Here is a 27,196-nt window from a genome sequence, read left to right as displayed (position 1 = left end):
ATCAGTAATTTTGTGGGAGATCAGGTGTCAACCCATGCAGACCCAAGCGGAGTTACAGGGTGTTTGACAGCCCAGGACACCACATGCTACCCCCAGGACAAGGAGGGACCTGTGCTCCTTTGCAGCACAGTTGCCCCTTCATAAGCACCAAGTGCCAGGGTGTGGGGCTGTAGGCAAGCCAGGGGGAGGACAGGCTGGAGAAGACACCAGTGGGCTGAGGGTGAGGACCAGCATGCATGGAAAACCGATGTCCTGTGCTCCTAGGCATGTCTGCTGAAGGGTGGCATGGACAGACCAGTCCAGCTGAGGAGCAAAATGGCACTGTAGGTGCACAGATGTGTAGCAACCTTCACTAATATTTGGCAGCTCACATCTGCCTGCAGGGCAGAGGGGCATGGGGATCCAGGCACCTTCTGAGTGGGAGGTGGGCAGCAGCATGATGGAGTGTCACAAAGCAGCAGGCATGCAAGGGCTGTGCGTGGGGATTAGCGAGGGAGTGGGGCATTTTCCAGAATTCGTATTCAGTGTGCTTAGCTTAATCCACTGTTTTGCTCCATTCCCTTCCAAGCACCATGTCCCACCAGATATGACGACTATTCAAATCCCTTTTTTGGGCTGAGTTCTCTGGTTTTCTTGTGGTTTTTTTTTTCCATAATACTGCAGAGGCAATGTAACACAGCCCAAACCTGCATACGTGCTGCACCATTCTGGAAGGTGGAAAACAAAAGCTAAAAGAGGATGGTTAACCTTTTCTAATTGTCACAGCACAGGACTAGTTGCCAGGAGGAACTTGAGTGCTAATCCTACTTTACTCACCATGTGACCTTTGGGTAAGTTACCTAATTAACTTGTCCTTCGGTCTGCCTAGCCTGCAAAGAGCAGGTGTTTCAGTGAAACACAGCATTGCTGAGCCAACATGTGGCCTTAGGAAATAACCAGGGAATAAAACCTGCTGCACTTTTTTAAAGGTGGTATTAATACAGAGAATTAAAAAGTCTTGCTGTAAGTTTAAGCTTGCACTTTAATCTTTTGGTGAGGTACAGGATCAAGCCCAGACTATTTGGTTGAATGGAAGGTCATTCTGGATGGCATTTGGTATTTGTGGAGGAGAGACATTGAGTGATCTGATCGAATTGTAACTGAGTCAGTTCTGTTCTGCTGGACTTCATTTCCTTCTACTTGAGGTACATGCATCCTGATTTTCCCTGACCACCCTGTGCTGTGCTGCTGCTGTTAGGAGTGCTCTCAAAATATCACTCTGGCTGCCCCACAGGAGATTTGGGATTATCCCTCTTTTGCCTTGCGTTTGAAAGGTGTTTTCAGGCGGAATTTAAAACGCTCAATGCAAAAAGGTATAGTTATCCCTTGATTCCAAGTTATTTCCCATTCAGATTCTCCCCCTTCCTGCATATGTCTTTTTTATTGACTCACTTTAGCCACAGTTGAATCTCTTTTTTTTTCCTGAAAGTATTCAGCATTAGGTACATAAACACAGTTGGATTCTTCATGCTAATGTGGAATGAAAAGGTACTAACAACCATCCCCAGAGATCATCCTCTCTCTGGTGAAAGATCTTTCATCCTGCATTGGAAAAAGCACTTTACAGAACTATTCACTCCCTCTTTAGCATTTGATGTCAAAGAAAATGCCATTGCACCTCTGCTATGGATTACAGACACATCATTTATTATTATCTGGGGCTCAGGAGGCAAGCCTGTCTCCTGGGGTTCGTATGGCTTGTTTTCCAGGTTTGATCTCTCATTTAAAGAGGGAGTTATCAGGGAGATGGTTTTGCAAAGAGCCAGCCTATACTCTTCTCTTTCAAGAAGTTTGGTCTTCTTTTGCTACAATGGTGCAATAGTGTGTTTATTGAAAACTTCTCTTTTCATAATGTGCTGTGGACTGGACAGATGAAATGCAACCATGGTTTGGATGAATGGATTCTACAGCCAGGTTTCCAGAATCAGGTTTTGATCCCTTCTTATTCAAAAGTGCCTGTAACCATGAATGGTCTAATTGAAACCGGAGGCACTTGCTGCAGACTATGGAACAATTCAATGGGATTAAGGCAATGTCGCATCTGGGCTGTTGTGATTAAATTTTGCAAATATTAACTGAAAAAATCTTGGCTCAAATCGTAGCCAATATGTATTTGAGCAGTGCCCCAAGGAGCTGAGCCTTGCCTGAGGTGTAGCAGTGTTGCTGCTTTAACAAGTCCTTCCATTGTCTTCACTTGACAGAATCTAAGGATTTTGGCTCAAAAAGGGCAAGCTCTTTGAGGGATGTTAGGGTTAGAGTTTGAAAAGAGCAATTTCCAGGGGAAAAGTTTGCAACATGACAATGAAACCAGACAGAAACCCTGCTGCCTTGAAAAAATAGCTCTGGGAGTGAGAATCTTTCCCACAAACCCAACAAGCTCCTTGGGGCACATCCACAGCATACAATGAAACATGCTGCAAGGATCCCAGGGCTGGCCACTGACCTAATGGCAGGGCCAGGAGCAGAACAACTGTGTCAGTGTCTTGTCTGCTCAGAGGGCAACATGCCATGATTTCACCTTCCTTCAGGTGTTGTTCTGCACTCGGTTTACAGGTGAGTCTGGGGTTTGCTCTGGAATTTTGGCAAAGGCAGTATAGGCACAGTAGCATATTCCCTTACCCAGAGAGTAAGCTTTGGGACATGAAAAGGAACAATTTCCTTTTCTGGGACAGCAGGACAATATCACTTGCTAACAGACTGTTTTGTTCTTCACAGGCTCTTCATAAATCTATCCAGAAACTGAAGCAAAAATAAATTTACCTGGGTCTTTATCACAAAAAGTATCAGACAGTGAATTCATTATGGCATTTCTAGTGGTAGGGTTTTTTCTTTTGGGTTTTTTTTTTTCCTTTTCTTTCTACAACTGCCCATTAGGTTCCAGAATGAATCTGAGATTCTGATATCCATCTTTGAATCTGCTGCTGCTCTGTGAGACTGCCAGCCTGACTCAGGGCCAAGTTTTGCATAGCTGCCACAGCTAGAATGACTAGGTCATTCACAGTCAGGATCTCCCAACTTTGAAACTACTCTCTTCTGAGCTTTGGCCTGAAGTAACCTGTTGAATCAATCCACATCCACTTGTGAGCACCAAGCTTCATGAATAATGTTGACCAACTGTAGAGAGTCCAGCAAGCGGGAATAAGAATGATCAGAGGGCTAGAAAACACGAGCTATGAGGAAAGACTGAGAATTGAATGTGTTTAGTCTGGGGAATTGAAGACGGGTAGATGTGCTAACACCCTTCAAGTATGTGCAAAACTACTGCAAGGAGGAAGGGTAAGCTGTTCTTTATGTCTGCTGGGGACAGGGAAGGAAATAACAGGCTTAAAGTGAAACAAAGGGAATTAAGGTGAGATGTTAAAAGTAATTTTCCAGTTGTGAGACTTGTGCACCACTGGGGTGGTTTGGTATGTGCAAGTGCTCTTTTGGGAAGGCTTTAGCAGCAGTTGAGATAAATACTTCACCACCTTCAGCACAGATGATCCTATCTGGATGCTGGTGGAAGGGCAAGATAACCTCTAAAAGATTCTTCCAGCTTAGTTTTGTGAGATTTCTGCTATGGATGCAAAAAGTCACGAGGATGATTCTTAGTCCTCTGGTATGTGTTTTGTGACCAGGCTACCATCTGGTTTTACAGACTGTTGTCTGATGGGAAAAGAGATTAGTTGTCCATCCTAAAATTGTCCATCCTAAAATTGTCCATAAGAATATCCCCAGAACGCCACAGGGGCTCCTCTTCTATGGAGTAACAGATGCAAACAACCATGAAGTCCAGGTCTCAGCTGATACAAAAATAAGTAAGTCTCCCTGCTGGACCAGCTGCCCTTGACAAAGTCCTAAACCATTTTTCCAGTGGTGACTGGTGTGGTGGCCTTGCAGTGAGGTACACCTTGGTGCCCGAGCAAACTGAATCATGCAGATACCCAAGCAGCCAGGAGCTGCTGAGTTTCTTTATGTAACTCAATACAAGGAATAAAAACAAAAGCAAAATCTGACCCACACAACAAGCAGAACACAACAATCCCTCCTTCTCCGGTTTCACAGGGAAGCAAGTTCCAACACTGTAAAGTCAAAGATTAAATAAAAAGAAAAAGCCAAGGGCACCCTGCCATGCATATATGAGACCTGGGTGAAACAGCATGGAGCATACCCTCACAGATTTAAACACCATGAGGTGCACAGGGGCTTAGGACCCAACAAAGAAGCTGCCTTTTCAGCATATTCATTGGGCCTGAATTTTTAGCCCTTCCTTTTCTGTAACTCAGTCCATTTTTAATGAGGGAACATTATGCAACCAGCGTTTGTGCTGAGGAGTGCTCAGTCATGGACCAGCACAGGAGGAGGGGAGGCTTGAATGGCAGTGCTGGCTTAGGGCTCCCCAGGCTGTGGCTGCCCATGATGCTACTCCTGAAGAGGCTGGAGCTCATCTTTGCTGCTATGAGCCAGGGACTGCTGGGCAGAATGCTTCCATGCAGCTAAGCCAGCATGATTATCATTGGCTAGTTTAGAAGTAAAAGGCATCTCAGACATGGAGAGCAACTCTCCCCTGTTTGTGAGTTCAGTTCCTTTCTGTTGCACTTCTGTGTCCTTTTGTCCTCTTCCGTGACTCTTCTGGAATTTAGATTTGAGACACACACACCAGCCAAGGGCAGCGAGCTCCTTCGACCTTCCACTTCATCTGCAACAGACCCATTTCTAAGTTGGAATAACGATAGATGCTGATGAAGTGCAATATCTGACATTCATCTGAGAGTGCAAATGCATGCAATTTCTAATTTCACCAAAAACTAGAAATGGGTGGATACATTTTATTTCAACTGTGCAGTTTTGAAGGTCAGCAATTCAGTTGAATTTCCATAGATTTCAGAAGTGCTTATTTTTTCCATGGATTTACTGGTTGCTCAGATTTTTAAATTCATCTTTCTCTTCTTGAAAAAAATAGGAATATTAAATTCTTAACTTCAATTTTAAAATTTTCTTTCAAGAAAAAGATGTCTTTTTTTTGTTGCCTTTGAGAAACTGATCATGCTGATCAAGGGAAATGGCAATTGTAAAATCTAGAATAAATTCAGATGAAAACTATGGGAAAAAATAGAAATGCTTTCAAAAATACTAGCAAAGGAATATCCCTGTGTTTCTCTAACTCTTTTCCAATGCTTTATAAATGGTTAGCAAGCTTAATGTAAATTATGCACAACCTTGGTTCTATCATTGGACATAAATGGTAACTTTTTTCCAAGGACAAAGTTTCCATTGCAGATGGAGGGGGTTTTTGGTTTATATAGTGAACTTCTTGAAACTTAGGAAATCATTTTCAAATTAAGTGCATCAGTTCTTTTATGCCCCACCTTTGCACAGCTGAAAACATACAGGTCTGGTAGAATAACACTCCCAAGGTGGCAACACTTGGAAAATTTTTTCTCCTTCTACCCCTCTCCTCAAGCACCTGGAACGGTTTCTGTGCTTAGAGGACCTATGCACAGGGCTTTCAGTAGCTCAATACTTGGGATGTGCCTGTGGCTTCTGAACATACTTGCTGGCATGCACTGAGGGAGGAGAAAGTTGCCCTTCTGACTAGTCCAGTGCTGGTACCAAGTCAGGGCTGGGATAACAATGTCATCAGATGCTTTAGAAATACTTACCAGGACAGAGAGGTATGTGTCCTGGACAGTGGGATTTGTTTTGCTATTTTGTATCTGGAGAGGTCTTTGACAAGGTGCCAAAGCATTCACTTATTTTTTATATTTGGGAGTACGTTTCTTCCCGTGAGACCCAGACATCTCCTTCCTGTGTGTTCACTCACAAACACAGCAGATGTGACCACAAGTCACACTGTGTGTGCCCAAGTTGTCTCTGGGAGCATGGATCACCTGGATCCCAGATGGCCAGGAGCCATGCACACTGGGCAGGGCCAGGGCTGGAGCAGAGTACATCTGGTGCAGCTGGATGCAGGCTCTGTATGAACGCCTGGTTGTTCTTCCCATTGTTGCTTAGGGCAAAGGTTACTGAGTTCAGCTTTACCCCCGCTCCATGTATGCAGGATGTACTAATGCTTTAAAATGCTGCTGAATGAAAGGTGTTTTATGTATTAATCTTTTGTACAGCACTGTGGCTTGTGTATTTACTTTGGGTCCTGAACACCCAGCCCGAGTTAGTGGAGCAAGTAATCTCCCAGTGCATGTTGTCACACGCACCACAAACTGCTGCGACCCAGGCAGCTGCCTCGTGAATCCAGCTCAGGGTTTTAGCCTCATGGCACTGCTTCAGATGCCAGCCAGAGGGACCTCCTCTTCTCTTATGCAATGGTGTTTGGGTAAGGTTCTTTGTCTGGAAAAATCCTGCAGGGGAATCCCAAGCCAGATCTTTCCTCGACTGCCACTCGTGCCAGCTGCGCACCTAGCACTGCAGATCTTGCTGAGACTAAACAACAATTTTACGGTTGTTGAGGAATTCTGCCTGAATGGATGTAGCTAAATCTGCACACCTCAGCAGGAAGAACTCTTCACCCAGTACAGTTGTGGTGGATTGTAACACTTAATGCACTATGGAGTAAGCTATGGGGCTGGCACAAGAACAAAGCATTCTGGCTGCTCTCATATCCCACTGAGATCAGTCAAAGTGGAATACCCCTCTATGAAGCCCTTGACTTTAGGTAAATGGCAGGGTTGCAGTCCTCCAGGACACCGAATTTTCTTGTGCCTCTTTCAGAGGTCAAGAGAAAATGAGGCCAGCTCAGGCAGTAATATCTGAGGCACCCAAAATGGAAGAAAACATGATTAAACTGATTAAATGAGTCACGCCTACATAATCCTGTGCTGCAGAGGTAGGCAGAAAATCCCACCCCTACCATTCTGAGTTGCAGATAGCAGTGTCTGTTAAAAGGCTTCTTATTGTAGCTACCAAGATGCTGGTATCTGTGTTATTTCCTGGAGAAAGGGTGTCATTTTTGCTTCACTGAAGCATGACAAAGCAAGAACGGTCAGTGTTTGGCCTGCGCTCAAGTGTCAGGGTGTCTTATAAATGTGATACAGAGTGCCTGTATTTTTGTGAAACTCCTGAAGTGGAGAAAGCTTGAGAAAACCAGAAGGATTAGCCCAGTAGGCATACCCTTTATTTGTGAATATTTCCACAGGCAAGACTTAAGTCATTAAAGTAGCTGCAGCTCCTTCCTGCAGCCACGGAAGAACAGGATAAGTGCACTTTAAAAAGAGATAAACTGCCTTAAAGTGGGTTTGACAGTGCTGCTGTAGGATCTGTGGACAAATTTATGAGGCTGCAAGAACTTGATGTGTCATGACATCCTCAGTCTATTCAGGTAGAAGTGGAGACTGACCTCATCTAAACTCAAGTATTTCAAGGGCCACCAAAGTAGATTCGGTGGTTTCACAAACAGGACACCAGCTGTGATTGTTTGGTCTCTGGTTTTGAGGTCTGACATGGGACAAGCCCCATCACTCTCATGCGCTCTCTTTTCCCTATTTATCTTTTCTCTTCCTTGCTTGCACTCACCAAATATTCAGGCCATGCACAGGCCATTACTAAGTGTTGTTACAAAGGTTCACGTGCCCTCTGATGCCTCCAAGTATGAAGTTACCAGTTTAGTTTCCAAATATTGTTAAATCTTTATATCACACAGAGCTGTTTATTTCCATTGTCTCTTATTAAGCAGTAAAAGTAAGGGAAAGCCTTTGTGTTCTCCTCCTGTGAAGACAAATGGGCAACTAATTCCCACACAGGCACCTTTTCATCTGACAGAGGGACAGGCACATCTCCCCAGGGCTGGTCCAGGGATTTCATTTCCCTAAAGCTATGATGATGACCATGAAAGCTGGGTTCATCATCAGCTCTTATGTCACTTTTCCAAATGTGACATAATCAGAGAGGACTGCCTTTTTGGGAGAAAGAGGGCTTTAAAGGGGAGGCAACTAGCTCAGCAAACACACCATTTACTAACATTTGCTGACTATTTCAAGGAAGATGGGCAAGGAAAGCTGGGCTGACATCTTGAATAACTTCTCTCAGGCCAGGCCTTTGCTTCAGAGAGGAAACTGGAGCCCTGGGAGATTCATCTCTCCTTGCGTAGCCAGTGCATGTGTGTGCCACGAGCAAAACCAGCCTAGGTGAGGTCCCTCAAGTGTAAATAGCCTTCCCAGAACACCTCTGAGGATTCCACCCAGCTACCTCAGGTATGCCTACCCATGCTGCGCTTGCTTTTCCTAGCTGCAGCCTGTATAGCTGGAGAGTTAACACAGATGGAGAATCCAGCTCCCTTGCTCCCAAGTGTCCAAGGAATGACCCAGCCATCTGCAGGAATCATTACCATCCTCCATGAGAGGGGACAAGGTCAAACCAATTGAATGTTGTCTAAAGAGGATCTTGGGGAGGGAATGTTTTCATTACAACAGTTCATCTTTCTTTTCACAGTTCATCAAAAGCAGGCCTTCTGCATACACACGCAAGACAAATAGGACCGAGGGGTGATGACGGATACTGTAGGCCCGCGGTGATTGGGATGACCCTCCACTCACACAGTTGATCAAAGGCAACTAAAACAATCAGCCAGCCATCAGCAAAAATGTAATATTAGACTCCCCAAACACCTCATTTAATTAAGTCTTCATGATCAAAATCTCCATACCAGATCTTTTAAGTTAAACACTCTTAGACCTTACCCTAAGATAGCAGAAAAGGACTTCCGGAGGGAAAATGTCTGTAAAAAAACTACTCCTAAAATAGTGTCTCTTCCCTCTAGCCTCCTAAATAATTTGCCCTCTGGGAGGATACACTTTTGTCTGGTTTGCCCTGGCAGCACTCAGAAAGGTGAGGTGCCTCATGCCCAGCATTTGTCCCTGCTGATTCTGCTGCAGACAAAAAGCAGGAAACAACAAAGCTACCTTTTATGATGTCATATTTTAGTTGTGGTGATGACCAGGAGTGATAAACTCTATGTCTGTGAACCTGCTGCTGGCCTTACAAGTCTGAGCCAAAGCCAACTGAAAAATGTCAGGTCTGGGCATGTGCAGAAGGGGAGGAGAGATGGAAGGGTAGAGACATACACCAGGAGTACACCAGTGTGGAGGATGCCTGCACTGTTCAGCCTGGTACCCAGAGAGTAAACATTTCTCAGGCAATCTCTAGTCAAAAACAAGATGGGATGTGAAAGGCAGACGTCCTGGAGGTGGAGCTGGAATTTATAGTAAGGAATACCTAAACAGTAAAAGTAGATCCAAGGAAGGAGCACAAAATTGTCCCAGGTGTTCAAGCAACTGTCCTAGAAAGCTGAGACAGTTGGGGTTACTCGAGTTACAGAAGAGAAGGCTCCCAGAAGACCTTAATGTTGCCTTTCACTATTTAGAGGAAGCTTGTAAGACTTTTTACCAGGACCTGTAGAGAGAGCAAAAAGGGTGACCATTTTAAAATGAAAGATGGTAAATTCACAGAATCAAGAGTCATCAAGGTTGTAAGAGACCTTGAAGATCATGTAGTCCAACCATCAATCCAGCACCACCACTATCACCTCTAAACCATATCCCCAAGTGCCAGATCCAGACACCTCTTGAACTCTTCCTCTACACCACCTATCTGAGCAACTTATTCCAATGCCTAAGTGCTCTTTCAGTGAAAAAATGTTTTCTAATATCTAATCTGAATGACCTTGACAGAACTTAAAGCCATTTCTTCTTGTGCTTCCACTTGAGACATGGCAGAAGAGACCAACCCCCACCTCACTGCAACCTCTCAGGTAATTGTAGAGAGTGAAAAGGTCCATCTGAACCTCCTCTTTTCTTTATGATGAGGATGGTGAGACACTGAAACTGATTTCCCAGAGAAGTTGTGGATGCCACATCACTGGAAGCGCTCATGGTCAAGTTGAACAGGGCTTTGAGCAACATGATCTAGTGCAAAGTGTCCTTCTCCAGGGTAAAGGGGTTGAATTAGATGATTTTTAAGGTCCTTTCCAATCCAAACCATTCTATGATTCTTTGATCTCCAGATGTGTCAGATTCCTCAAACACCCATCTTTATACGAAATACACCCTGCTTTGGAAGCTTCTTTCTCCATTGATCAGAGGAATCTGCAAAACTAGCTCAAACTAGCTGGATAAATGAGCAGAGATGAGCCCCATCCTTTAACTTTGCAGTAATTATTGTAAAGACATCAGACACTGTAATGATGACAAATGAGCATTCTTTTAATTCTTGCATGAAAAAGATGCTTTTTAAAGTTTTTTCTCTGCTTTCATCATTGGTTTAAGCAGTTGTATCACACCTGAAAGGAATGACTCAGCCCTGCATCACAGTGCTCTCACCTCATCACCTGTGTTCCTTGGTTATCAAGTCATTTAGCAGTCAGATCAGGGATTTGGATGAGGAAACTCTTCCCCTTTTTTGCTGTTTTCTGCTGGTGGAGCATTTATCTGGCTCAGCCCGATGTGCTCCATTTCCCTGGGCTCCATGCGTGAACCCTACAGCAGGCACAAAGGAAGGGCATGGGAAATTATGGACAGGGCAAAACAATTCTACACATTTCAGCAAAATCCAGGCTTGGATGGGCTCAGGGTGGTCATGAAACCACACCTAGGTCACACATGGTCTTGTAACCCAGTGGTGAGAGATTCTCCACCTTGTTACTGATTTCCAGAGTCATCTGAGCACTGCTATTCTTTCCCACTTCTTTATAGAAGGACAAGACAATTAAGCACAGTAAAGCTTGCCATACATGAGTTCATCAAGCGCCAGAAATTAAACCTGTCAAGGTGTTGTGTGGCATTAGGCGGCCAACTTCTGCACTTGTAGCAAGCACACTTGCATTTGCCAGTACTAAACAGGGAAGAAGGTTGCATGGGAAGCAGCAAGAGTTGTTACCCTGGAAGTTGTGAGACGAAGGAGAACCAGGATTCGTGGAGTAGCAGTTAGTGTAAAGAAGACTTTTTGGACAGACTAAGGATGCTGTCCCTTCTGATTGTAAGAGAAGAGAAAAGGAAGAGAAGAGAAGAGAAGAGAAGAGAAGAGAAGAGAAGAGAAGAGAAGAGAAGAGAAGAGAAGAGAAGAGAAGAGAAGAGAAGAGAAGAGAAGAGAAGAGAAGAGAAGAGAAGAGAAGAGAAGAGAAGAGAAGAGAAGAGAAGAGAAGAGAAGAGAAGAGAAGAGAAGAGAAGAGAAGAGAAGAGAAGAGAAGAGAAGAGAAGAGAAGAGAAGAGAGAAGAATTAGCTATTCAGGAGGCCTGAATAAGCCTGTGGTTATGTTTTATTTTGTTAAAACATATGAATTAGTTAAATTTTCCAGGGTTGAGTTCCAAATACCTCACAGTATGTTTGGTAAAGGTAATAGTAGTCTAAAGGCATGAGTCACTAAAATTAAACCACCTTTATCTGTTCTACACCACTGTCCACATATTTACACCACTATCCACTTCCATAAACCACCAAGTGACTTAACTGCTTTGACAGGTTTATACAGTTGGGTTGCTCCTAAAACTGGTTCCTTTAGACAGTGTGAAGCACTATTTTTGTCTGCTTGTTTGTTTGTTTTCCACCTTCCCCTAATTGCTATATTACACAGAGAAGTGTTCCCTTGGGCAGTGCACATGGTGACCTAGACCCTTGCTACCACATCAGCTGTGTTTTGTCATGTGTGTATTACCCTGGCGTAGCCACGAAAGGCAGAATTGTTTGTAGCTGGAATGGGACTCATGGGGCAGAGCAAAACTTGAGGTCGCAACTACATCTGTTGATCTACGAACTAAACTCTCGATGGTGTCAGTGGAAGAGTTTCTTTCATGGCAATTTGGCGAGGAGCCATTGCCATGTAGTTGAAGCTGGATTTGGTGACTACCCTAGCTGTGTTTCCTGCCTTCACACTGACCAACCTAATGTCAGCCCAGAGCAAAGGGATGTGGGGAGGAGGAATTGAAATTAAAAGAGCCCTCTCAACCTTATCATTAACTCTTCCTCTGAGGCTTGGGTTTCAAAAAGACTCTCTGAGAATTGCTTAAGTAAGAGAAGAGAAATTCTGGACTGTGCAGGCAAAAGTAACACAATGAAAGCCTAAAGGCAGACAACATGGAGGACACAAGTTAACATTCAGCAGCCTCTGTAGTGGTGAAACCTTTACAGTGAATAACTCACTACTAAGGAAACAGGATGTTCTATAGTTCTATAGGACCAGGTAACAGTGAACTGGGGTCTCTCTCTTGTCAAGCACCCACAAAACTAAAGGGTATCTAAGTTGGCTTTTCTGCTTTACCTCTTGTTAGTTCAAGTTTTGCTAACATAGCAAGGGGCTACTTTTCTGGCTCAGTGGTTAGAACACGTTGGGATGGGGAGTCACCTGACACATAAGCTCTGATCCAGGGAGGAGCTCATTAATTGTGCAAAACTGAGCCCCATCAGCAGAAGTCCTAGAGAGCCACTCACCACTGGGGTGAGTGCTTGGGGTGTGAGCTTAGATCTGGGAGGTGGCCAAGATGTCAGCTTAAGATGGCACTCACTCATCACCACACTGTACTTCCAGTTGACTTAAAGATTCCCAGTGACCAGACTAAATTTTAGAAGAGTTTCAGCAACAAAACAAAGAAGCAAAAGAAGAGATTTGTTTCTATCCAAACCAAAACATTTGGGGATGTTTTTTTCTTTCTTTTCATTTGGCTGATGAACAAGTAACTTCTGCATTATTAAAGGAAATGAACTAAGTCTTCTGTGGTAATAAGTCATTCCCCTCTCCCCTTTGATTTCAGGGATTCAGGAAGGTCAGCAAAGACTCTGACCTCGTAGTTCACAGAAACCAAAAGGTCGTGTTCTCCAGGACAACTGCTGAGTACTCTGCCTCAGGACTGGCTTTGTTTTATGCAAGGAGTTTGTTTGGGCTGTCTCCCACTTTCTAAAAAGTCCCACACATAGATGCTAGGTATCTGCAACCATTTTTTGGCCCAAAAAAAATGATGGATGAGTCATGATTCTGGTAAAGGGAGTGATGTCTCCTCTCCATGGACAGGGATAAATGAGGACACTGGCAACAAGGAGTTTGTCCAGCTACTTGCCTTCTCCTGAATGCTGAGGCATAGCCTCCAACCAGTTCGTATACTTCATTTGTTCACTCTTCTGTCATCCATCTTGTCTCATGACAGATGAGCATGAAAAGACCTAAACTCTGCCAAGTCCTCAACAAAAACATTAATATAATTCACCTTCCAGAGCTCTGCTCCAGCTGCTCCACACTGTATCTTTTGTTAGATACTTGCATGAATAATAGTATCTGCAGTTTGTCTAGCTGAGATTGCAACAGACAAAGAAGTTAACCCTCCTGCTTCAGGGCACAAACCAATTCAAATTCTGGCAGGTTTGCCAGGCCTGAGGGTAGGAGTTCATACAACCTTCCCCACAGAAGCCAGCACCACCTGCATCCCTTCCCTCCCCTCCTCCTTTCTTGCCTGTTTTCTTGACTTCTTGCATTACTTTTCAGGATTTTTACTTGCTGCTAGCTTCCACCCCTGCCTGGAGAGGCAGACTGTTCACCCTGTTGCATGCACTTTCTCCACATGCATCTGGTTCCAGCTCTTCCCTGTTCATCCTGGGTTTTTTGTCAATCATCTCTTGCTACAACTTGAAGTGAAAATTTCTGGTTTTCCTTTCCTATCACTGCTGTTCCCTTCTTCTCAGCCTTAGCCATCCCCATTTTCCTTGACGTCTTTTCCTACTCCCTTTCTCCCTCTTTCCAAACACAGAGTTTAGAGACCAGGCGAGGCATAGGCATGGGGCTGAACCTGATGGAGCTGAGTCCCCACACACCATTTCCACTTGGATACATATGCTGCCTGCAGGAAGGAGGTGGGGGTCTCCTTACCCACCTTGGACTTCTCTTCCTGCATCCTGAGAGGGACAAGAATGGCACTGGGGAATCTCCCCAGCTCCCTGTTCCCACCCATCAGAGCCCATTGGCCACTCGTGCCTGCCTGCAGTTCCATGCTGAGGTGTGGCCCATGGCACTGATACCCATTTCCTCATTACTGGCTGCCTCCTTCCTGCCTGCTGAGGCTGGATTATGAAAGGTGTCCCCATTTTCTTCAGAAAACTGAGTTACAGAGCGATGAGGATCTTTGCAGCATGCTCATCTATGTTTTTCATTGATGCATGGCAAGATGAGCAGGGAAATTATTCCTTAATCCCTCCTTCATATCAATCATACAAATGCCCCCTTTGCCTACAGGGTGTTGGATAAAGATGAGAGCTACTGTCTAGTATGCTGACCAGAAAATTCTCATATTTTACACATTCTTCCTGAACTGCTGCCTTTTATTTATATTTAGACTGCAATTTTCCTGGAGCTGGGACCATCCTTCCACTCTGTTTTGATAGCATCGAACACAAGGATCTTACTGGGTTTGTAGGGTCCATAGTCACTGCTCAAGTGCAATGCTGGCTTCACTGGATGGTTAAATTAGATTATATGAGTAGGGTAGGGCTGCAAGAGGAGTGACAGAACAGTCCATCACCCAGTCCTTCAAGCTGGGACAGTTTTCCTTTCCCTTCTCCCTGTTGCTGTAGAAAACACAAGGTTACCGGCTGCGAGTTTTGCCAGAGGAAGTTTACACAGCCAGATTCTGCTGGTACATATGTCTTGCAGCAGGATTAAGGGCAGGCAGCCTCTTAGGACTTGCTGTTCCCATTTTGAGGTAGGAGATACAATGACAAATACTAAGCCAAGGAAAGACTTACCCAACGTATCTCAATGCAGACAACAGACTTCAAGTCACAGAGTTTGGTGCTTCCTACCACATATTCTCCTCACCTGCTCTCATCTTGCCCTCTCCCATTTTTGCTTCCTTCAAATCTTTCCCTTGTCATAAACAGGAAAATTTTTCAAAGCAGAAGATGGATTTCTTCCAAATCTTCCCTGTTTGCTTACATTCTGTGTTTTTACTTCTCCTCTCTCCCATTGAGATCATTTACTCAGAAAATAGCTAGGAAAATGTAGTAAGTCCCAATGGAAGTTGATGCTAACCGTGGTTCACCATGCACATAGATGATGGCCTAGGAGAGTGTGATCGCATAGTCTAGAAGTAAGGAGTTTATAATGGTCTGATCCAAACCCCTGTAATGTAAATGGTATCCTTTTCATTGGCTTCAAGGGGCTTTGGGTAGTGCTGTAAATAGGCTAGCAAGATACTGTACATGGGTATGACAACTATTTATAGGCGTTATGATAGATAAGATGTGTACTCACCATCTAAATCTAGAAACTGTGTCATCTGAGGAGAGACTAATCAGAACTGATGCTTTGCAGAATGAGAGATATCAGTGACAATGAGGGGTCATTGACTGATTTTTCACCTGTTTCCCCAAAACATAAGCACCTGAGATCCTTCACTGTCTACTACAAGTGCCCTTTGTGACTTTGTGATAGTTTTTTTCTAAAGGAGAGTTTTTTCAAATATAGCTAGGTAACAGACTCCAGATCTATGATATTTTTCTGCAGGAAATGCTCCTAGAGCATCTCATGGTACTCCAAGCCCTCTAAGAGATTTGTAGTCTTGTATCTTCCTTTGACTGGATCTCTCTAACTGTGGTCAATGACCCCACAGTCATTGAAAACTCGTGCTTGGTGATGGTGCGAGTTACTGTGGATGACCTTGGTACCCAGGATTACGTGTGCAATACAGACTTGATTGCTATCATCAGTACCCAAGGTTACCAGCCCTGACAACATTAGAGTTGAGTTACCTGTGTGGAACAACCTATTCATATTCATACCTGTGAGCAAGCTCCTCACTGGCATTCATAAACACACTTCTCCCTCTGAGCAGAACACAATGTGCAGATGTTATCCTGTAAATCGGATATCTTTGGATAAAGATGTCCTAGCTTCTGATGTTGGAGGAGTGAGTCATTTCTCATTATAGAGGGATCACCAGCAGATATTTTATAAATCTTCACATCAAAGTGCAAGTGAGAGCAGGTTGTCCATACTCTTGTAGTTATGGCAGTGGCTAAACAAGAACAGCCCTATTGTTTTTGGCACTGCATAAGCACACAGAGAGAAATTGACAATTGCCAATTGCAAGAGTTTACAGCATAAAAAAAAAAAAACCAAAAAAAAAAAAACTGGAATTTGTTGAAATGCTAAGGGTTTTAGCACAAAAACCTCAGAATTGATACAGACAGTGTTCATTAATGGGTTGAGAGACCTTCAGTAAAATCATCAATGGATCATTAATCTACAGTCATGTTTCTCTGTCATGAGGAAGGAGAGGACAGGGGAATAGGAGCAAAAAAAGAGGAGGGGTTCTACAACTCTTAATCGCTGATGTTGGTTTTACTTCCTCAAAAAAGCCACTGGCAAAAATTTACTTTGGATATGATTGGAACAGATTTTAAAGGCCTCTTTCAATACACAAAAATTTCTGGAGCCTTATTTAGCAAGATCCCATGCAGTAGCAAGAAGAGAAATCAATCTGGCTTGTTTGAGGCTTAGCACTGATCCCAAGATATAGGAATGACATGGACATTACGCTAGGCTTTGAGGAAACACAGGCAATTCCTCAGCCTCTGGCACAAAACCAATAAATATTCATGGAGTGTAGAAGAGCATCTCCTTTCTTTGAATTGCCAGATGGAATTTGTGAGGCTTGCACAGTGCTTGAATGGATCTTCCATCATACCGACATGGCTGGCAGTGCTGGTTGTGCACAAGTCCCAGGTAGCAAGTTCCAGGCACAGATATCCAGGGGTTTGTATCAGTGTGGTTCCTCTGTCATGCTGAGTTCTGCAATCCTATTTCTGCAAAGCATCTCTTTCACTTCAGGGATCTGCTCACATCCATTAGTGTTCACAGAAGTACTGGGGCCATACTTATTGTTAATCTCCAGTAGGACTCATATACAAGTCTTCTGCTGAACAGAAACTTCTGGTCCCTGAACAACACAGAGAGCCATGCTGGAGACTGTAGGGGAGAGGAATGTACAGAAGTCAGCCCACTCACACTGAGCCAGCACTTGCACACATGAATTTGGTGTTCTTATGTCCTAAAGAATGCAGTGAATCACTGCTGTCTGCATACACACTGTTACAGGGTGGTAGGACAGATCTGTTTGTTCATTTTATTCTTGATCCATTGAGGCTTTCTAGTCATTCTGTGCTTGTATTTTTCTGCTGACTTAGTTATATAAACTTCCTCTAATGGCAGAATAAGTACCTTTTGTGCTGTAACCCTAAGATCCTCTGCAAGGGATTCTGCATGGACTGCAAGTGATCTCAGATATTGTGACCCTGTAGTGACCACTCAACTACGGTTGTCAGAAGAGGTCTCAGACTTTAGGAACAGCCACATGAATTGCAACCTCAACTGTTTCTGCAAGTTTAGTCTGGAAAAGTCTATACTAAATCTTTTACTTAATAGAATTTTAAGAGTTTTAAAAAAGAAAAAAAAAAAAACTGAAGGGAAAACTACTTTGGTTGCAAAGAAAAGTTTTTCAGTGTTGGGTTGCAATTTTCAGTACACAGTCCCTAAAAAATGAAAAAAAAATTACTTGACATAAACCCTCAAATCTAAAATGGATTTCTTCTGGAAATGTTAGTTCTGTCCACAAAAATGTGCCAGTTTTGGTATCTTCTATTGTTGATGTCATTCAAATAAAATCCTGGACTAGCTTTACTCACTTTTTTTTTCTATGATCCTTCCTCTGTCTGAATTTTCTCTTTTCTAAATGCACGCATCTAGTTAAGTTCCAAATTCCTTTGCAGTGACAGACCATGTTGCAGGAGGAAGTGTGCTCTTCCCCACAAACAGGACAGGGAATCTCCTCTCATTCTGTCACTGAAGAAGATACTATGTCTCTCATTTCTTCCAGTTATTCATACTCCAAAAGCTTCTGTAATGAAGCTTGATTGAAAACATTCATTACAGAGACGAGTGTTCTCTTGGTGAGTTCCCATGTGTCTTCTTCTCAGTAAGACCAAGAGCATTACTCTATTTGGGTAGCTTGTTACAAAATTTTTATATCTCTCCAGTGTCTCTGGTTTAGGTACTGACTTAACACCAAGCTGGGAAATGGCAGCATATGATGCGTACCTACCAGACACATAGTATTGGTGACATGGATTTGTGGTTGGTTATGCTTTTTTATTGGTTCATTTTCTTTTGGCCGATTAGAAACTGTCCACTAAACTGAGGACATTTGAAATGCTAAGTCAATGTGGATACTCCATCAATGTCAATCCCTAGAAAGTTATAAGAATTTCAGGTTATGGTGGCCTGAGGTCTGGGCACTTCCAAATCCTAAAAGCATAAACTGGTGAGGCAAGTTCTGAGCTTCTGGAGCTGTTTCACAGTCTGTGTCTCACACCTTCCTTGATTGTAGATAAATTCTTCTCTCTTATCTGCTTTCTAGAAACTTTCCCTGACATGAAAAGCCATGGAGAATTAACGAGCACTGATTTATGGTGCATTAGCACATGCAGCATATGTTTCTCTAGCTCCAGAGAAAGCCTGGCTCTGCAATGCTTGGAAATGGTCTTTAAAAGCCCAAGGCAGTGTTACACACATCAGAATGTGCTCTCTGTGGGTGAAATTCAGATCTCTGTAGTGACATACCACAATGCTGATGTAGTTGCTAAGTTCTGTTCAAATGCCAGGATGCATTTCATCCTGTAACCTTTATTGATAAATTGGAGAGCAGATCAGAAGTCGTGTACCTTGGCATTGATTTGGTATTGGGACTAAATCAACATTGGCTATGATTGCTCCAAATTACTCTGTAAATTACCAGGCTCTGAATGCTCTGCCAGGGGATTATTCACCAATAACAAGGAATTAACTACATGTCAAAGTTATAAAAGGAAGGGTTTAAAGAAGCCATCTCTTTATCCATCTTTGTGAAAACAAAGCAATGCGCAATGAGAGATGTACAAATAATCAGAACACCCAAGGGGGAGGAGCAGAGGTGCAGAATGAGCTTCCAGCAAGACAACCTGCTAAAAAGGTTACTTTAAAAGCTTTTTGATGATGGAGCTTATTGTATTTATGAAAGATATGACAGGACACACTTGCCTGTAATAGCAAGGGATTGGAATTGTCAACTGGGGACAGCCCTTCTGGACCTCTCCTATCATGCATTGTCTGAGGCACTGCAATTAAGCTCAGTACAACAGCTGTAAGTAGGGAGAGCTGCAAAAGGACAGTCAGGTGAAATTCTTATCAATGAAATCATAAAATCAGCCAATGTAGCGTGAAGAAAGCGGGCAGCAGGATAGAGAATGACTGCACAATAAGAGAGGGGAAGCCAGCAGGCCAGTTTCTGGACACAGACCAGTATCTTGTGATGCATTGTGTTGTGAAGTCAAACATTTCATAAAGCTTAGGATTGATCATTTTGAGTTCAAATGTCTGTCATCACAGCTAGGTTTGCAATGCCTTTCCAAGAGCTGAAATAATAGCCGAAAAGGCTCATCTGTGTACAAAATCAAGTAAAAGAGAAAAAGACAGATTTGTCTCCACTGGAAGGTCAGTGAAATTTATCAAACCAATAAAACCACTTTATTTCTTTAGAAATCCTCCAAATTTAGCCTCTCTAACTCTGTGGTATTTCCAGACTGCTCACCACTTCCTCTCATCTTTATAATACACGAATGACCCTCCTGTCTTTCAGACTTGGCTTTGCTGAAGTTTATATTCTGCTAAATAAATATTACATCGTGCAGCTCTTAGCACTAAAAAAATATTAGCCTATCTAGGTTTTTTCCCTCTCTAGAAGAAAAGTATCTTAGAAGAATCTACATCTATGTCCTGAAGGATGGGGGCAGGCAGTAAATCCCATCCATGCTGAAAGTCATGTTCTGTATTTCCTCTTTTTATTCTTAATTATAGCTGTACACACACTTGTCTTTTGCTATTTTCCCATCTTGAGCACTATCCAGACCTTAGAAACATCAGGGTCAGGGTTGAAAACACTATTCTTGAGACTGACTGATGGCAAATTTGTGGGGATGGATCCTGATAACTGACTGATAATTAGCTTGTCATTACCACTGAGGACATCGTGAGCTACCTTTCCTTCAGTCCTTTTCCACCATTCCCTCCTGTGATCCCAGTGCAAATGAAGCAGACAGATAGGCTGGACTCTGGCTGCCTCCTGATCTCTGAGCATCACCTGCTGCCATGTCCGTGTCACTCAATCTGGGAAGCAATGGCCACTGACTTCTACTAACCCCTGGTCTCTGTAGCATCCAAGTGCAAGTGTGCCTAGAATAGCATTAAATGGTCTCCTGAGACCCTCACCATTGGCAGATCTCTTACATCAGTTGGGAGGAAGAGCTGAGGGCAGGATGGACACAGGTAGATGGACATCTCCAGCTAGGAGCCAGCTGGGGACAAGCCCACCAGTGGCATGGATAATGCAGAGCAGAACTTGAAAATGTCCCTTTTGATAGTCACTTGAGTATCTTGCTGATTCCAGTGGGGTTGGTCTATAGCAGACCACAGACACATAACATTTCTTGAGACCTTCTGTGACAACAGAAAGAGGCAAGTAGTTCCCTGCTCCCTGGTAAAATAACAGCCAGCATTTGGGTAATGCAAACATTGTTTCCTTCATGTGCCTAGAAGCATGAGAGTGAGTGGGGCCAGATAAGCTGCAGGTGACCTGGCCAATGGGAATGAAATGCCAAGGAAGAGAGACAAACCCAGAGCAGACCACCAGATCTGAAGAGAGGGTGCTATCTCCCATTTAATGAGGTGCATCTCTGACCTGTATGACCAATAGCCATGGACTAAGCAGAGGAATTCTCCTGCCAAGAGGCTCAGAGAGCAGTGTCTCCTCCTCAAGAACCTAAGATGAAAGGCAGGTCTTGCATGTAGAGGTGTCCATCAGGCTGACTTAATTTCTGACCGGTCTAGAGAGATGACTTTTTGTTCTCTCTGATTTGTCCTCTGTGTTAACATTTGCTTTAGATTCTTGTCAAAACAAAACCAGCCTCTTGAAGTGTAGCGCACACTCCGTCCTGTTTAGTTTTGTAATGTTTTCTTTGGCTACTGGCAACTTATTCATCAGAAGAAATAATATGTCCTTGGTCCATGCCCTAAGAAATCTCCTCCCATTACAGCAGAAATCTAACAAAGCCCACCCTGTCCATCAGGTTTCAACAGAAATAAAATAGCCAACCCCATCAGCTTTCTGATAAAATGTTGTCAGAAACCCTCATGGGTGAAGCTGTGCAGAAATTTCCTGGGATCAGCGTATTGGGGAACAAATGATGGAAAGGATTGCTGTATTACGGAAAATTGTCCACATGGTCCAATGCCAGAACTACAGCTAACAGTAGCAGATGCTTGAAGGCCAAGTGCAAAACCCTTCCTAATTCAACTAAATTCCATGCCAGTAGGGATATCTTACTCTGCCCCTTTCATGGCTGATTATCTCATGCCCTAAAGATGGGCACTGACAGTGCTTGTGATTTCATCCTGGCCTGCCTGGGCTTTGAAGGCACATGTGTGGCTGGTGTGCTGTAAGTGCAGATGCCATTATTCATGTTTTACTAAGACATAGTTCATTCCTTTACCCAACAACAAAGGTGAATTTAGTCCCATGTCTATCACACATTCAATCTAAACTGTTTGTCTCAATATCATCCTGCAACATAGAGCCCTCTGAAAGTACTATATGCATTACCAGAAAAAGTATTTCCTTTCATACTTTCAAGTCTGTCTTCTTAAGATAATGGGAGAGTCCTGGTCTTGTTTTATTGGAAAGTGAAGTAGCAGAGCTGGTTGGAGTCACCTGCATTGTTCTGTACTCCTGCTTCCCCTCCTCATGCTCCCACCTGAGTATAATTCCCCTGGCTATATTTTCTCCTTATATTAAAGCTCTTCTTCCCTTCCCACCTGTTGCATTTTTGTAACTCTCTGGGTAGACATATTCCATTACCACCTCTCAGTTCTCTCTTAGGAGCAAGGTGATTTGTGGCCCACACATATCCCAGCCTTTCATACTGGCAGTCATCCAGAGTCCCTTCACTGACTTAGCTGCTGCCTTTTATCCCATCATGAACTGCCTGTTTGTCTTTCCATCACCTGTTGCAGCTGATTTTTACTTCACTGGGGAGCTCTTTGAGGACAAAACCTGCCCTTTAACAAGTATGTGTCCCACACTCAGCCCCATGGAGCACATCATGAATCCCACTCCACAGGCTGAGTGGATTCCCTTGCCAATATAACACAGGCAAAAACAGCTCTTTAAAAGGCAGCACATCCTCTTCGCATAAGCAAGACCATTGACAAATACAATAGGATCAGGAAGAAGCTTGCTGAATGAAGTTGTGTTTCAGTTAATATCAATGAGGCTGGCACCAATGCAAATAACATTTTCTTCATTAGCTTCTAAGCACTTCCAATTGTGTCTCATTCTATTTTTCTGATCAGTTTTTTACAACCAACAATTGCTCTGTTTCGAAAGAGGGTTTGAAATTGTTCCTTTGCAGATATATGGAACTAATTCTGCAAATGTGTGATCATGAATAGACCTGAACAATTACCACTTTTGCAGAGAATAGGACATACTCTGTAAATGTGGTTTTAGTTGTCCTGAAACTGTTCACACGTTATTAGTACTGCTTTTCATGAATGATGCTAGCTGGGAAGGAAAAGAAAAAAAAGGAATTAACTTCACAAACAGGAAAGAGGGGAGCTCTTCAAATTGTATCTCTATGTCTAGTCTTAAGAGTTGTAGAATAGTCAATTAAACTCCCCCGCAGCAAGGGAAGATGCACCCCTGCCTCTCAGCTGCCAGGAGTGTGGCTGTGGGTAGCAGAACACAGAGTGTCCTGTCCAGACCCTGCTAGGGTGCAAGTGGCTCTCAGCCTCCAGGTTCCTGTTCGCTTTTCCTGACAAAAGCTCACAGTTCTTCCCAAAAGGAGGGGAATCTGTGCATCTCATCTTGTGGGACAGTAGAATGAAGAAGGCTGTCTTCTGGCCCAAACAGAATTTAAACAACAATGTCTTCAACAGGAAAAGTGAAGAGTTAAAGATCAGCCAGCCCAGAATCCTTTGGAGACTGGGAGTCTTGGGCAAGGAGGTGTCAGAGCCCCATGCTCAGGACTGCTGCTTTACTCCAGTCAGGGACTTCAGCCTGAACTGGCCTTGCACTAGAGATGGGGAATCTCTTATGGTCCCCTCTATAACAGATAAAAGGCTGCAATGGCAATAACTGTTCCTTCCTTATGAGGTTGCATAACCCACCCCCCTTTGCCTTTTGTTTGCGTGTGTCCATAGCAAAGCATTTCATTTTGGATTGCATGGAACATTTTGTGTCAACTGAAGACAATAAGACTGATCCCCTTCCTCTGCCTGTGAGTTAAACCCCCAAAAATTTACATTTGTTTTTTTTCTCTAGATCTAAATTATTTTCCAGTGAGGCTGCCAAGCTCAAAACCACTTCATCGTGCAGCTCCAGAGATGAAATATATGCATTGTCTCCCATACCTACCTGATTCCCACAAAGAAACAGGACAAGAGAGCCCAAAACAGCACAGCCTGGCTTAGTAGGAAAGGTTGTTGCTGATGTCCACACGACAGGCATGAAGAAGAACTTCAGTTGTGTTGGAGCAAACAATGTATGGCCTTTTGGAGCAAGGTTTTGCTGCAGAATCCAAGGACCCTGGCTGAATTTGTAGTCAATACAGCTGGGAAGATGGAGATGATTTGGAACAAGATTGAAAAATAAGGATTTACACAAAGGGCAGCATCTCCTTCCCCTTGATCCACTCAGCTGCAATAGAAGATCCCAATACCACTTCCTCTGTCACAGCAAAGACCCCCAAGCAGCCACTTTTAAGTGTAATTCACCAAGTTCACTTCCCAGTTCTTTTGAGCAGGCATGCAACAGATGTTGCACCCCTCCATGAAGCTGCTGGACAGTGCTATCACAAGGTTTTTATTATACCTCATGACAAGCAGATGCAATCTTTGCTACCAACAGCCATTTATACTTTTCAGGGCAGAGTTATACTTAACAGAGGAGAAGGACTTTACAATCAACAGACTGAAGTGGCTGAAGAGATAAATAACACTCTAAACCAAAGGGCAGGTACAGCTACTTTCTGTGTGCTAATCAACACCCCAACGTGAGACATCAGAGCAGGACAAACCAAGCACAGAATTCAACACGTCCCTGAACTCAAGGCTGTGTGACAGGGACAGCATAGAAATGTCCCAGTTATGCTTCACAAGCTAGCAAATCTTAGACCCGCCCTCGGAGGAAGACTGGCCCTGAAGGCAGGAAGACGTGGTGGGATGTGCTGTTCTGTGTGACTCCAAAGAGAATCTGCGGTAGCCCTGCTGCCATGTGGCATGCTGTGATGTCAAATCTGCAGTGAAGACGATAAAAGCCTTTTGAGTGGGACACTCTCTTGTTTTGGTGGACTTTCTGTGGGTGAGCCAAAAACTGATGGCAGAAGGCACTGGAAAGTAAGGATGAGTGGGAATACTCTCCCATTACAGTGTTGGTCGAGCTCTGACCCTGCCACTGAATGGGAGATCTTGGAAATAAGCTTGTTCCATTGACATGGCTCAGAGGGATTATCTCCTCCTTGACCTTACAACCCTATGGCTGATGAGCTTACCAGGTGCTTTTATCCAGCCCCAGCTGACACTGCCGAGGGGTTTTGTCAGATCTGCCGCTGTTGAGCAGAATACCGTCGGATGGATTCTCCATGCCCATTCTGTTTTATAAATGACTTGGACAATGAGGCTTTCACACCAAGCAATGGGGCTTTCAGACTGAGAGTCAGGGTAGGAGGACTGAATGAACCCACACTCATGGTCCAATCTGGTGACCAACGGGAGCATGGATCTCAGCAGCTGAAAGGAGAGCTGAACCTCTGAACAAACGCCTATAGTAGGCATTCGTGCCTACTATAACTCTATATGAGGGGTCTAAACACAAGCAAATAAACCAGCCATTCAGGCTGAAATGCAGTGCTCATGAACAGAAATGTGGCTGCAGTCAATCTACCACTCACCCACCGATCACCAGTGCTTCCAAAGCAAAGGATGGACAGTCAGAGCTGCTGAAAAATGAGCACTGGCCACTGAAGTTTTGGAGTGCAGAGCACTAAAAGTGCATTTTACTGCATCCATGTGGTCAACAGAGGCTATGCCTAGGTCAAATAAAAGGTTGATGTGAAGACATGCTAGCTAGTTTCTTGAACTCCTGTGTAGTTCAGGCAAACCATTGTCTTAACCTGACATACATGAATGGTAACAGTAAATAACTACGATATAGCCACCCTTGCCAAACCACAGGCAATCTGCTGCTTTATAACTCATCACAGCAGCAGGTCCATTCTCTCTCCCATGTAACACTCACAGTGGAGCAGAGAAATATATTCCCTGGTTGGAGTGGGTTTAGACCATAATTCAAGATACATATAGAGCCTGCCTGGCAGTGACACATGCCTGTATGTATTGCATATGCATTGCCAGTGTTTCCCTTTGAACTCCACAGGCACAATTCAATCCTAATGAGCTAGTTCAGTCTTTTAAGGAACACTTCGGCCATAGAGATGACTCCTAAAATGAAGGAAATCCTGATGAAAGTGGATTTTTAACACAGACAGGATTGCATGATTATTGCTTTCATTACAGTAAGTTTAGTGCTGGCAGCCCATTGTGCTGAACAGGCAGCCCTGGAGCCTTAAGTCCTCTTCATCTCCAGAGTGCTACAACACAAGCATTTGCTTCCACTACAGTGACCTGTCAAGCCTCCTCAGCCTCGGCTCAGCAGGGTCACTTCCAGGAACAAGGAGATAATTCAGCCACTGTGACCCTGTCCAGCTCTCCCGTTCTTTGATAAGCCTCCTAACAAAGGTACCAATTAGTGACAAGTGTGATGGGGAATTTTGCAAGGCAGGCACCTGGGAGCTGAGCTGAGACAAAGTGCTGGTGGCCATCAGTAGTGCATTGGGAGATGCTTCCCCTTGGCACCCACAGGAACAGGATTTAGGGATGATTTCTGGGGAAAACGCCACTACTGCAGGAGATGCAGGGTGTGCTCCCACTGTAGGCATTTTTCCTCCAGGCTGGTACGGAGCTCCTGTTCTCTTGCTGTGTCTGAGACAGTTTGTTTCAGCTAAAAATGAGGCTTCAGAGCATTTTTCTGTCACAAAGGGTCCCATAGAATATTTATGGCCTGTTTCAGGAAAGAATAAGATGGTAGCTCTTACATCCTCACCACATGTCCCTCTCATCTTTCTAAATCTCCTCCGCACTGTTTTATTTGGATAATGCGGCATTCACAACGTGCTTTCCATTATTATATGCTGCTGTCCAGCTGTTCAGTGTCAGGCTTTGCTTCAGGCTTCTTTTCTCTCCAGTCGTGTGTCTTTCTTTGCATGTTTGATTCACTGATGTGCAGCGTATGCTCCAGGGCAGCTCTCTTTCATGGGCAAGCACCGGACTAATAGATGATCTCAGGAATGATCAGATCAATTCATTAACCTTCTGAATAAAGTTCTCTATTGATACAGCCCCTCTTATCAGGGAAGCCTTGGGTATTATTTATTCCACAAAATGGAAAGGCTGCTCTCCCCCTCTCCCACCCTGCCAAGGTTATGGCCTTACGTCAGCCTGTGCTGTGGTGACCTTGAGGGTACTAACCCTTTGGAAGCTCTTTCGCCGTCGCTGCATGCGCGGGCACGGCTCCCACACTGCGTGGTGATCTGCACGTCTCACTGCACTTTGCATACACACCCCTCTTAGCATATATTTGCATGAGGGTTATTGGCCTTCTCTTGCTGTAGCACCAGCAAGATGTTTGGCGCCAGAGCAGCCTTGTTGCAGTGATTATCAGTATGTGGGCTTGCAAGCCAAGGGCTGAAAAGGCTTGGATTTGTCAATAAGGGAGAGCTGGAAATAGCTGACCAAAGAGGCTATGGAGTTTCTATTCATTGTGGTAGTAGTTTAAGGAACAACTGAGCATGGCCCTGAACAACCTGCTCGAGTTGACCCGGCTGTCAGTAGGTGGCTTGGACTAGGTATCTCCAGAGGTGCCTGCCCAAGTCAACCACACTGCAGATGTGGGATTCAGTGACCTTGCTGAGGGTGTTTTCAGGGGAGGAAAACTAGAGGCAGCAGGACAAAGGAAATTTAGGGAATTAGAAAGGGCAAAGAAGC

The 27,196-nt window shown here is 44.0% G+C and overlaps 1 long non-coding RNA gene across 1 annotated transcript; it reads left to right on the top strand.

The window, feature by feature from the left end:
• Positions 1–26,623, top strand: LOC141728511 (uncharacterized). Its single transcript, XR_012579503.1, has 3 exons — positions 1–220; positions 664–830; positions 23,418–26,623. It is a non-coding gene; the product is annotated as an uncharacterized LOC141728511 (long non-coding RNA).
• Positions 26,624–27,196: the final 573 nt, after the last annotated feature.

This window comes from Zonotrichia albicollis, chromosome 3 (assembly GCF_047830755.1).
Source record: "Zonotrichia albicollis isolate bZonAlb1 chromosome 3, bZonAlb1.hap1, whole genome shotgun sequence".
Classification (NCBI taxonomy): domain Eukaryota; kingdom Metazoa; phylum Chordata; class Aves; order Passeriformes; family Passerellidae; genus Zonotrichia; species Zonotrichia albicollis.
The sequence above is the reverse complement of the archived record's forward strand: the minus strand, read 5'-3'. Positions and strand labels throughout refer to the sequence as shown.